Raw genomic sequence first — 12,292 nt, 5'->3', positions numbered from 1 at the left:
ATCCCCATGTCAATCTCTTATGCCCCTCCCTTCCTCTCTCCCTCTGAGACAAAACCTATGTCATTTGTAGTCACTGCCTGATTAAGGCAGGATGCCACTTACTGTCAATCATCAATAATCAAGAAATTGTCACAACTTCATTGAAAAGACAACTGTTGTATAGTTCTCTTCAACTGGTTGGTTCAATATGGGCAAGAAAGGATTACAACTAAAAGAAGAAAGTCCTCTTTGGGATATTATTATTCAAAAGACTCTTCACAGGATTAGATCTGGTGTTACAAACAGAGCAGTTTATTTAACTGTTTGGCTGAAGCGGTCAAAACCAGGGGAACGTTGGAGAGAGATTCTTCCATTTCACAATGAGAGTCTATGCTCCCATTGGTCAGTGCAATTGTGGTTTTCCCTGAGATCATGTGATTTCTAAGATTTCTGTGGCCTGTTCTAGTCAGTGCCAGCATGATACTATTCTCTGTGTTCTAGTCAGTGCCAGCATAATACTATTCTCTGTGTTCTAGTCAGTGCCAGCATAATACTATTCTCTGTGTTCTAGTCAGTGTCAGCATAATACTATTCTCTGTGTTCTAGTCAGTGTCAGCATAATACTATTCTCTGTGTTCTAGTCAGTGTCAGCATAATACTATTCTCTGTGTTCTAGTCAGTGTCAGCATAATACTATTCTCTGTGTTCTAGTCAGTGCATAATACTATTCTCTGTGTTCTAGTCAGTGTCAGCATAATACTATTCTCTGTGTTCTAGTCAGTGCATAATACTATTCTCTGTGTTCTAGTCAGTGCATAATACTATTCTCTGTGTTCTAGTCAGTGCATAATACTATTCTCTGTGTTCTAGTCAGTGCATAATACTATTCTCTGTGTTCTAGTCAGTGTCAGCATAATACTATTCTCTGTGTTCTAGTCAGTGTCAGCATAATACTATTCTCTGTGTTCTAGTCAGTGTCAGCATAATACTATTCTCTGTGTTCTAGTCAGTGCATAATAATATTCTCTGTGTTCTAATCAGTGCATAATACTATTCTCTGTGTTCTAGTCAGTGCATAATACTATTCTCTGTGTTCTAGTCAGTGCATAATACTATTCTCTGTGTTCTAGTCAGTGTCAGCATAATACTATTCTCTGTGTTCTAGTCAGTGCATAATACTATTATCTGTGTTCTAGTCAGTGCATAATACTATTCTCTGTGTTCTAGTCAGTGCCAGCATAATACTATTCTCTGTGTTCTAGTCAGTGCCAGCATAATACTATTCTCTGTGTTCTAGTCAGTGCATAATACTATTCTCTGTGTTCTAGTCAGTGCCAGCATAATAATATTCTCTGTGTTCTAGTCAGTGTCAGCATAATACTATTCTCTGTGTTCTAGTCAGTGCATAATACTATTCTCTGTGTTCTAGTCAGTGTCAGCATAATACTATTCTCTGTGTTCTAGTCAGTGCCAGCATAATACTATTCTCTGTGTTCTAGTCAGTGCATAATACTATTCTCTGTGTTCTAGTCAGTGTCAGCATAATACTATTATCTGTGTTCTAGTCAGTGCATAATACTATTCTCTGTGTTCTAGTCAGTGTCAGCATAATACTATTCTCTGTGTTCTAGTCAGTGCCAGCATAATACTATTCTCTGTGTTCTAGTCAGTGCATAATACTATTCTCTGTGTTCTAGTCAGTGTCAGCATAATACTATTATCTGTGTTCTAGTCAGTGCATAATACTATTCTCTGTGTTCTAGTCAGTGTCAGCATAATACTATTCTCTGTGTTCTAGTCAGTGCATAATACTATTCTCTGTGTTCTAGTCGGTGCATAATACTATTCTCTGTGTTCTAGTCAGTGCCAGCATAATACTATTCTCTGTGTTCTAGTCAGTGCATAATACTATTCTCTGTGTTCTAGTCAGTGTCAGCATAATACTATTCTCTGTGTTCTAGTCAGTGTCAGCATAATACTATTCTCTGTGTTCTAGTCAGTGTCAGCATAATACTATTCTCTGTGTTCTAGTCAGTGCCAGCATAATACTATTCTCTGTGTTCTAGTCAGTGCATAATACTATTCTCTGTGTTCTAGTCAGTGCCAGCATAATACTATTCTCTGTGTTCTAGTCGGTGCATAATACTATTCTCTGTGTTCTAGTCAGTGTCAGCATAATACTATTCTCTGTGTTCTAGTCAGTGCATAATACTATTCTCTGTGTTCTAGTCAGTGTCAGCATAATACTATTCTCTGTGTTCTAGTCAGTGTCAGCATAATACTATTCTCTGTGTTCTAGTCAGTGTCAGCATAATACTATTCTCTGTGTTCTAGTCAGTGCATAATACTATTCTCTGTGTTCTAGTCAGTGTCAGCATAATACTATTCTCTGTGTTCTAGTCAGTGCATAATACTATTCTCTGTGTTCTAGTCAGTGTCAGCATAATACTATTCTCTGTGTTCTAGTCAGTGTCAGCATAATACTATTCTCTGTGTTCTAGTCAGTGCCAGCATAATACTATTCTCTGTGTTCTAGTCAGTGCATAATACTATTCTCTGTGTTCTAGTCAGTGTCAGCATAATACTATTCTCTGTGTTCTAGTCAGTGCATAATACTATTCTCTGTGTTCTAGTCAGTGTCAGCATAATACTATTCTCTGTGTTCTAGTCAGTGCATAATACTATTCTCTGTGTTCTAGTCAGTGTCAGCATAATACTATTCTCTGTGTTCTAGTCAGTGTCAGCATAATACTATTCTCTGTGTTCTAGTCAGTGCATAATACTATTCTCTGTGTTCTAGTCAGTGTCAGCATAATACTATTCTCTGTGTTCTAGTCAGTGCATAATACTATTCTCTGTGTTCTAGTCAGTGCATAATACTATTCTCTGTGTTCTAGTCAGTGTCAGCATAATACTATTCTCTGTGTTCTAGTCAGTGCATAATACTATTCTCTGTGTTCTAGTCAGTGTCAGCATAATACTATTCTCTGTGTTCTAGTCAGTGCATAATACTATTCTCTGTGTTCTAGTCAGTGCATAATACTATTCTCTGTGTTCTAGTCAGTGTCAGCATAATACTATTCTCTGTGTTCTAGTCAGTGCATAATACTATTCTCTGTGTTCTAGTCAGTGTCAGCATAATACTATTCTCTGTGTTCTAGTCAGTGCATAATACTATTCTCTGTTTTCTAGTCAGTGTCAGCATAATACTATTCTCTGTGTTCTAGTCAGTGTCAGCATAATACTATTCTCTGTGTTCTAGTCAGTGTCAGCATAATACTATTCTCTGTGTTCTAGTCAGTGCATAATACTATTCTCTGTGTTCTAGTCAGTGTCAGCATAATACTATTCTCTGTGTTCTAGTCAGTGCATAATACTATTCTCTGTGTTCTAGTCAGTGTCAGCATAATACTATTCTCTGTGTTCTAGTCAGTGCATAATACTATTCTCTGTGTTCTAGTCAGTGCATAATACTATTCTCTGTGTTCTAGTCAGTGTCAGCATAATACTATTCTCTGTGTTCTAGTCAGTGTCAGCATAATACTATTCTCTGTGTTCTAGTCAGTGCATAATACTATTCTCTGTGTTCTAGTCAGTGCCAGTATGGGTTTTGTTTTATATTCTCTTATTCAATTTCACAATACCTTACAATTTACATGAATCAAAAGCCAATCATGTTAATTATATTGGTTAAGGCTATTTTGTTTGTATGGTACAGTATGTGTGTTCTTAGATTCCCGATACCATACATTTAAAAACAAGTGTGTATCTGCTCTGCTTTGGTTATGTGATTCATCCAATGACAAACTCTGGAAACATTCACTTGTCTGTTGCTGTTATCACACAAATGCCAGTCGGGTGAATGCCAAACTCCACTAGAATGCAGTCTGTCTAAAGTGTAAATATACCTTTGCCCTATAACTGTCAATATCACAGGTCTGTAATGGCTGCAATAACCGAGCAATATCAGTTGAGCAATGCATCTGTCTGTGCAACAAACAAAACCTGTTGACATTATCCTGTCCTAGGCAGTGGTGTATATCTTTAACCTTTATTTAACTAGGCAAGTCAGTGAAGAACAAATTCTTATTTTCAATGACAGCCTAGGAACAGTGGGTTAACTGCCTTTTTCAGAACGAAAGATTTTTACCTTGTCAGCTCGGGGATTTCATCTTGCAACCTTTCGGTTACTAGTCCAATGCTCTAACCACTAGGCTACCTGCCGCCCCATATAAAGTCACATAATAATTGAATTGGATAAAAGTGCAACCAGCATTACAAATCACTAATTTCTGGCCATACACAGACAAAAACTCTACCTCTAACATACTGTATATAAGAGAGTAAAAACTCTACCTCTAACATACTGTAAATAGGAGAGTAAAAACTACCATAAACATACTGTATATTGGAGAGTAAAAACTCTACCACTAACATACTGTAAATAGGAGAGTAAAAACTACCATAAACATACTGTAAATAGGAGAGTAAAAACTCTACCACTAACATACTGTATATAGGAGAGTAAAAACTCTACCACTAACATACTGTAAATAGGAGAGTAAAAACTCTACCTCTAACATACTGTATATAGGAGAGTAAAAACTCTACCATTAACATACTGTATATAGGAGAGTAAAAACTCTACCACTAACATACTGTATATAGGAGAGTAAAAACTCTACCACTAACATACTGTATATAGGAGAGTAAAAACTCTACCTCTAACATACTGTATATAGGAGAGTAAAAACTCTACCACTAACATACTGTAAATAGGAGAGTAAAAACTACCATAAACATACTGTATATTGGAGAGTAAAAACTCTACCACTAACATACTGTATATAGGAGAGTAAAAACTTTACCACTAACATACTGCATATAGGAGAGTAAAAACTCTACCTCTAACATACTGTATATAGGAGAGTAAAAACTCTACCTCTAACATACTGTATATAGGAGAGTAAAAACTCTACCACTAACATACTGTATATAGGAGAGTATAAACTCTACCACTAACATACTGTATATAGGAGTGTAAAAACTCTACCTCTAACATACTGTATATAGGAGAGTAAAAACTCTACCTCTAACATACTGTATATAGGAGAGTAAAAACTCTACCACTAACATACTGTATATAGGAGAGTAAAAACTCTACCACTAACATACTGTAAATAGGAGAGTAAAAACTCTACCACTAACATACTGTATATAGGAGAGTAAAAACTCTACCTCTAACATACTGTATATAGGAGTGTAAAAACTCTACCTCTAACATACTGTATATAGGAGAGTAAAAACTCTACCTCTAACATACTGTATATAGGAGAGTAAAAACTCTACCTCTAACATACTGTATATAGGAGTGTAAAAACTCTACCTCTAACATACTGTATATAGGAGAGTAAAAACTCTACCTCTAACATACTGTATATAGGAGAGTAAAAACTCTACCTCTAACATACTGTATATAGGAGAGTAAAAACTCTACCACTAACATACTGTATATAGGAGAGTAAAAACTCTACCTCTAACATACTGTATATAGGAGAGTAAAAACTGTACCTCTAACATACTGTAAATAGGAGAGTAAAAACTACCATAAACATACTGTATATAGGAGAGTAAAAACTACCACTAACATACTGTATATAGGAGAGTAAAAACTACCTCTAACATACTGTATATAGGAGAGTAAAAACTCTACCACTAACATACTGTATATAGGAGAGTAAAAACTCTACCTCTAACATACTGTATACAGTGAAGGAGAGTAAAAACTCTACCACTAACATACTGTAAATAGTAGAGTAAAAACTGTACTTCTAACATACTGCATCCAGTAAAGGGGAAAAAAGGCCCATCCATGTACACTGTCTCCTCCCCTTTCATGCTTCGCCAGTAATTGAAATTCTGTTAACTGGTGTAATTTAGCATTTACACCAAACATACTGTACTTATTTTGTATATAGTTTTTTTTTTCTCTCTCTTTTCGAGGTAGTTGAGGACCTGAGAGAGAGAGCTCTCTGTACTCACAGTAAGCCCCCCCCCCCTCCACTACCCTTTACCACCCCCTGCTAACCCCACCACCTTTCCCAGCATCTCGGGTCAGGGTGGGGTAGCTAGCACACTACTGTATTGACAGTCAGTCAGTGGATAAATCATTAACTTACAAGACCTAACACTGGGACTGACATACTGTTAAGCAAGCAAACAGTTCAGATATCCTTTATTGAGATGAGGAGAAAGGGAGTGAGGGGGAAAAGGAGGGGTGGAGAGAGAGAGAGAGAGAGAGAGAGAGAGAGAGAGAGAGAATAAGAGAGAGAATGAGAGATAGAGAGAGAGAGGGGAGGGAGAAAGAGAGAGAGAGAGAGCAGGTGAGAGAGAGAGGGAGAGAGAGGGAGAGCGAAAGAGAGAGAGAGCGAGGAACAGAGGGAAAGAGAGGCTGAGAGAGAGAGACCGAGAGAGAGAGAGAGAGAGAGAGAGAGAGAGAGAGAGAGCAGGTGAGAGAGGGAGAGGGAGAGGGAGAGGGAGAGAGAGAGAGGGAGAGAGAGGGTGAGAGAGAGAGAGAGAGGGTGAGAGAGAGAGAGAGCAGGTGAGAGAGGGAGAGGGAGAGAGAGAGAGGGAGAGTGAAAGAGAAGAGAAAAGAGAGAAAAGAGGGAGGGGAGGAGGGCTATGGGTGGAGCTGCAGAGGAACAGTCCAGGGTTTGTATGCTGATATTATTTTAATGTCAGAACCCCGTTCCAATGTAAGCAGCATGGGAGTACTGGCCATCACTTCAATCATATCCAGGTCAATGGCCGTACTGTTTTTGCCATTGCCGTTAGACTTCTCATTAAACGTGAATCAATAAAGGGTAAGCAAATGCACACATATCTCAACATCACACATTTTCACTTCAGACATACTTTATGAGACTGTTTCTTGACTAACACTCTCAGCACATCTCAAATTCATACACGTTTATTTTTTTCTCCTAAATGGTTTGAATCTAGAATTTGCATCCTGGCATCAACCAGGCTGTCTGTGTTTATGCTACTGTACAGTAAACGCTAAGGTGTGTTTCTCTATATACACTGCTCAAAAAAATGAAGGGAACACTTAAACAACACAATGTAACTCCAAGTCAATCACACTTCTGTGAAATCAAACTGTCCACTTAGGAAGCAACACTGATTGACAATACATTTCACATGCTGTTGTGCAAATGGAATAGACAACAGGTGGAAATTATAGGCAATTAGCATGACACCCCCAATAAAGGAGTGGTTCTGCAGGTGGGGACCACAGACCACTTCTCAGTTCCTATGCTTCCTGCTTGATGTTTTGGTCACTTTTGTATGCTGGCGGTGCTTTCACTCTAGTGGTAGCATGAGACGGAGTCTACAACCCACACAAGTGGCTCAGGTAGTGCAGCTCATCCAGGATGGCACATCAATGCGAGCTGTGGCAAGAAGGTTTGCTGTGTCTGTCAGCGTAGTGTCCAGAGCATGGAGGCGCTACCAGGAGACAGGCCAGTACATCAGGAGACGTGGAGGAGGCCGTAGGAGGGCAACAACCCAGCAGCAGAACCGCTACCTCCGCCTTTGTGCAAGGAGGAGCAGGAGAATCACTGCCAGAGCCCTGCAAAATGACCTCCAGCAGGCCACAAATGCGCATGTGTCTGCTCAAACGGTCAGCTTACAGCCCAACACCGTGCAGGACGTTTGGCATTTGCCAGAGAACACCAAGATTGGCAAATTCGCCACTGGCGCCCTGTGCTCTTCACAGATGAAAGCAGGTTCACACTGAGCACATGTGACAGACGTGACAGAGTCTGGAGACGCCGTGGAGAACGTTCTGCTGCCTGCAACATCCTCCAGCATGACCGGTTTGGCGGTGGGTCAGTCATGGTGTGGGGTGGCATTTCTTTGGGGGGGCCGCACAGCCCTCCATGTGCTCGCCAGAGGTAGCCTGACTGCCATTAGGTACCGAGATGAGATCCTCAGACCCCTTGTGAGACCATATGCTGGTGCGGTTGGCCCTGGGTTCCCCCGTAATGCAAAACAATGCTTAACCTCATGTTGCTGGAGTGTGTCAGCAGTTCCTGCAAGAGGAAGGCATTGATGCTATGGACTGGCCCGCCCGTTCCCCAGACCTGAATCCAATTGAGCACATCTGGGACATCATGTCTCGCTCCATCCACCAACACCACGTTGCACCACAGACTGTCCAGGAGTTGGCGGATGCGTTAGTCCAGGTCTGGGAGGAGATCCCTCAGGAGACTATCCGCCACCTCATCAGCAGCATGCCCAGGCGTTGTAGGGAGGTCATACAGGCACGTGGAGGCCACACACACTACTGAGCCTCATTTTGACTTGTTTTAAGGACATTACATCAAAGTTGGATCAGCCTGTAGTGTGGTTTTCCACTTTCATTTTGAGTGTGACTCCATTGATTATTTTTGTGTGATTTTGTTGTCAGCACATTCAACTATGTAATGATCATTTATGATCATTTCTTTCATTCAGATCTAGGATGTGTTGTTTACGTGTTCCCTTTATTTTTTAGAGCAGTATACAATATAATCTACATAGAATGTCATTACCTGTCAATTATCCTTATGACCTTGATCAAACCTCTGTGGTTCTTCACATGTTAAACAATGCCAGACTGTTTGGTGAGTGTCAGAAGTTGGATGATGCTGTATTCACATTAGTTGTATAAACATTCCACACAAAAATGGATTCCCAATAACTAGGCCAAGAACAAAGTAGTAGGCATATTCACAATTAAGAGTAGTCATTGGTCCCATTCAGTAGGCCTCGATAATAACAATGACGTCAGTACAGATAAAACGACTGACATCTTCCTTCACCACAAGATCTCTAGTCAAAGATTCCCAAAGTGCTGACGCAGCAGTTGACTGCTGAACCAGGACATGCTTGTGATGTAGTCTATAGTGCATTCAGCCATGCCTGTCTGGTTTCAGCTATTCTCCAAAGGCCAAGGCAAGGTCAGCAATTGGTGGGTGGTCCATGGTGAGTTAGAGAGAGAGGAGAGACAGATTTGGAGAGAGAGCGATGGGGAGGTGTTGAGAGAGGATGGAGAGAGCGAGAGAGAGAGAGAGAGAGAGAGATGGGGAGAGAGGGCAGAGTCGCTGTTGGAAGTTGCCACCAGATGGAGGTGCTGCTGAGAACAGACCACCCAAGTGGAGCGTGTGTGAGGTTGACCCAGTTCATTTTATCACTGGAGTCATTGGCTGCATCCCATAGGGACTAGGGTGCCATTAGGGACGTAGCAATGTCTCACCCATAGGGGACATGACAGAAAAGGGGGATATTAATATTGAGGCTGTAGTTTTACAGTATGTTTCCAGTGTGTTTTCAGGGGGATTCCAGTATGTTTTCAGCGCAGGTCATTGAGATAAAGGCATTGAAAATGGTCCAGGGGACATTCTGGTGTCGGGTAGTGTTTTCAAGAGGCAGGGAGGTGTAAAGAGATCCATTGTACTGTACGATAACCACTCAGGTTTGTGCAGGTGTTGGTGTGTGCGGGGTATTTGTGTTTGTTTGTGCCCATTTTGTGCTGTGTCTGTGTGTGTTTATGTGTGTCTACGTACGTACGCAAATGTGTTTGATTGTGCAAATATGTGTGCGTGCAGGCATGCGCACGTGAAGTGTGTGTATGTGGTTTACAAAAGGTGGGCTGGTGGGTGGTAATGTGGGTAAAAGACGCAATGCTTCCTTCATACAGCATCCGTTAGATCTGCTAGCTATTCAGTCACTTACATAACACCCCTTTAGTTCTATCCTATTACCTCCAACAGACACGCCATTCATACAGACAGTACTGCAGGTCTGTGGCCCCAGCTCGCCGACCAATACCTGCGGCATCATGGTATGTATCCCATCTGAATCATGGTAATCTGAAACACTATTCAATCAAAACCGATATGAACGTTTCAGAGGGAAAGTCAAATACTGTAGGCAGGGTTCGAACCAAAAATGGGGCAGGGAGAAATGTGCAGGTTTATAGCTAATCTCATGCTATTCTACACATTTTGCCATGAGGCTGAGAGAAAATGTTGCTGTTTTAGAGCTAATTTTCTGCTATTCAACACAGAGAACATTTTGCAGTTTTAAAGCAAATTTCCTGTAATTCAAAAAAACATTGCATTGCTTATGACGTGTTCATTTGCTATCTGGGGGGACATGACTATTATTATTTTTGGGGGCGGAGAGGGGTTGTGGGCCCCCACGCCTTGCGGGGTGTGTGGGGGTGTGTGCTAAATATGCAGTAGTGTTGTTGTATCACACTCTAGCTAAACATTTTTCTGACTGAACAAGGCCCTAGTCTTAGAGACTAGAGGATGGTATCTGGACCAGGCTTTCTTCCATTGATGTCTGTAATACATCAGGTTTGAGGACGTTGAGTAAAAAACAACACCTGTTGACCGTGATATGTTTATGTACATGTAAAAAATCTCTGAAACTGGAAACACTTATCTCCCTCACTAGCTTTAAGCACCAGCTGTCAGAGCAGCTCACAGATCACTGCACCTGTACTTAGCCCATCTATAATTTAGCCCATACAACTACCTCTTCCCCTACTGTATTTATTTATTTTGCTCCTTTGCACCCCATTATTTCTATTTCTACTTTGCACTTTCTTCCACTGCAAATCTACCATTCCAGTGTTTTACTTGCTATATTGTATTTACTTTGCCACCATGGCCTTTTTTTGCCTTTACCTCCCTTATTTCACCTCATTTGCTCACATTGTATATAGACTTATTTTTCTACTGTATTATTGACTGTATGTTTGTTTTACTCCATGTGTAACTCTGTGTTGTTGTATGTGTAGAACTGCTTTGCTTTATCTTGGCCAGGTCGCAATTGTAAATGAGAACTTGTTCTCAACTAGCCTACCTGGTTAAATAAAGGTGAATTTTTTTTTTTTAAATGTACATGTAAGTGTAGTGTAGAGTAGAATGCACAGTATGGCCAAAAATCAAAATCATTGAAACTAAATCTAAAGATGACTTCAGTTTTTGACATATCCTAATCAAATATTTTCCATGGAGGTTGCAAGAGTTTCAATGAGGGGGGTATGGTGGAGGGGGTTGAGGGGATTCTGGGGTGGGGTGTGGGGCGTTTATAAGTAGCAGCAGACTTTACCCTCTTTCTAGTGGTGGTCCTTTCTCTCTCTCTCTCTAGCTCTCTCTCTCTCCTCTTTCCTCCTCCCTCCTTCATGCCTGGGCAGAAGTCTATATGAGGTGCAAAAGACTGATACACACTAAGTCACAGGAGGGAATTATTGACCTGGTAAGTTTCCCCTTTTCCTACAAACTTATGGATGGATGATCATGTTATTAAAAGTTTTTTTAAATTAATGAATGAACAATTAAAATACCATAGAGTCAAGCATCTATAGTTAAATAATGTCATAGGAATACTACATTTAAATACAATGAAATGTGGTCATCATCAGTCTATGTTCTTAAATCTGTGGGGTATGTGAGAAGAGATCCCGGTGCTGAATGATCAATGATCTACTTCATTCCAAGTCAGTACTAATGTTAATAGTCATGAATTTACTAGTATTGTTCTCCAATTTCAAAAAGTTAATGTACTTACTAATGAGTTGTAATCTAATTTCAGAACTTAGTTGTACATGTAATTAGTTGAGGTACAGTACAATGGAACATCAATGCATGAATAGTGGTGAGAAGCATGGTTGTAGTCTGAGTGTTTTAGTAACGCTTTATCAGCAGCCATAAAACTGTCCATTTTTTTTATTCACAATCTATGAATTATTATGAAATAATTAATCATTTATTTAACACAGTAGTTGTGCACACCCTTCATAAATGTCATTATATTACAGATGCTCTGTATGCTCCTGTATAGCTGTGTGTTTCCTCATTCATTTCATTCCCCTGAGATTTAAGAAATACATTTAATCTGAGCATATTTCTCCTGGTGGTTTTCATAAGGCACGGGTGCAGATGATGTAAGACATTCGTTAGTCAAAGACGCACAGTGAGCAGCATACAGTAAGGCTCTGTTCCACCTCTGCACAGACTCACCACCGACAGGGCAGCAGGACCCTCTAGGTCTCAGTTCCCAGTCCTGACACCTTTTTCCTACTTTTTCCTACTACAAAATTAAGTAACTTGCTAGCCTAGGAAGTGACCTGGCCTTATCATTTAATCAGCCATTGGAGTTAGCCATCCATTGAGAGAAATATTTGTTATTTCTGTCATCAGAGTATCGATGTCTATGTGTAAAATGCTTTCCAGATATTCCCTTGCTTCACCAAGCT

At 40.3% G+C, this 12,292-nt stretch overlaps 1 protein-coding gene across 7 annotated transcripts in view; it reads left to right on the top strand.

Moving 5' to 3' along the window:
• Window positions 1-86: 86 nt before the first annotated feature.
• The window catches only part of LOC115185996 (tenascin-R), a 35,453-nt gene continuing 23,247 nt past the window's right edge, over window positions 87-12,292 (top strand). The window contains exons 1-3 of one of the 7 annotated variants that reach the window (XM_029745869.1): window positions 6,617-6,842; window positions 9,795-9,865; window positions 11,185-11,292. The gene's annotated coding sequence lies outside the window, so the exon portion shown is untranslated. Of the gene's footprint in view, window positions 382-6,616; window positions 6,843-9,771; window positions 9,866-11,184; window positions 11,293-12,292 lie in introns of those variants that run through there. The other 6 variants (XM_029745862.1, XM_029745863.1, XM_029745864.1 and 3 more) reach the window with 6 other exon arrangements.

This window comes from Salmo trutta, chromosome 3 (genome assembly GCF_901001165.1).
Source record: "Salmo trutta chromosome 3, fSalTru1.1, whole genome shotgun sequence".
NCBI classification, from domain to species: domain Eukaryota; kingdom Metazoa; phylum Chordata; class Actinopteri; order Salmoniformes; family Salmonidae; genus Salmo; species Salmo trutta.
Note: the sequence above shows the minus strand (reverse complement) of the source record. Positions and strands in the feature narration are given on the sequence as shown.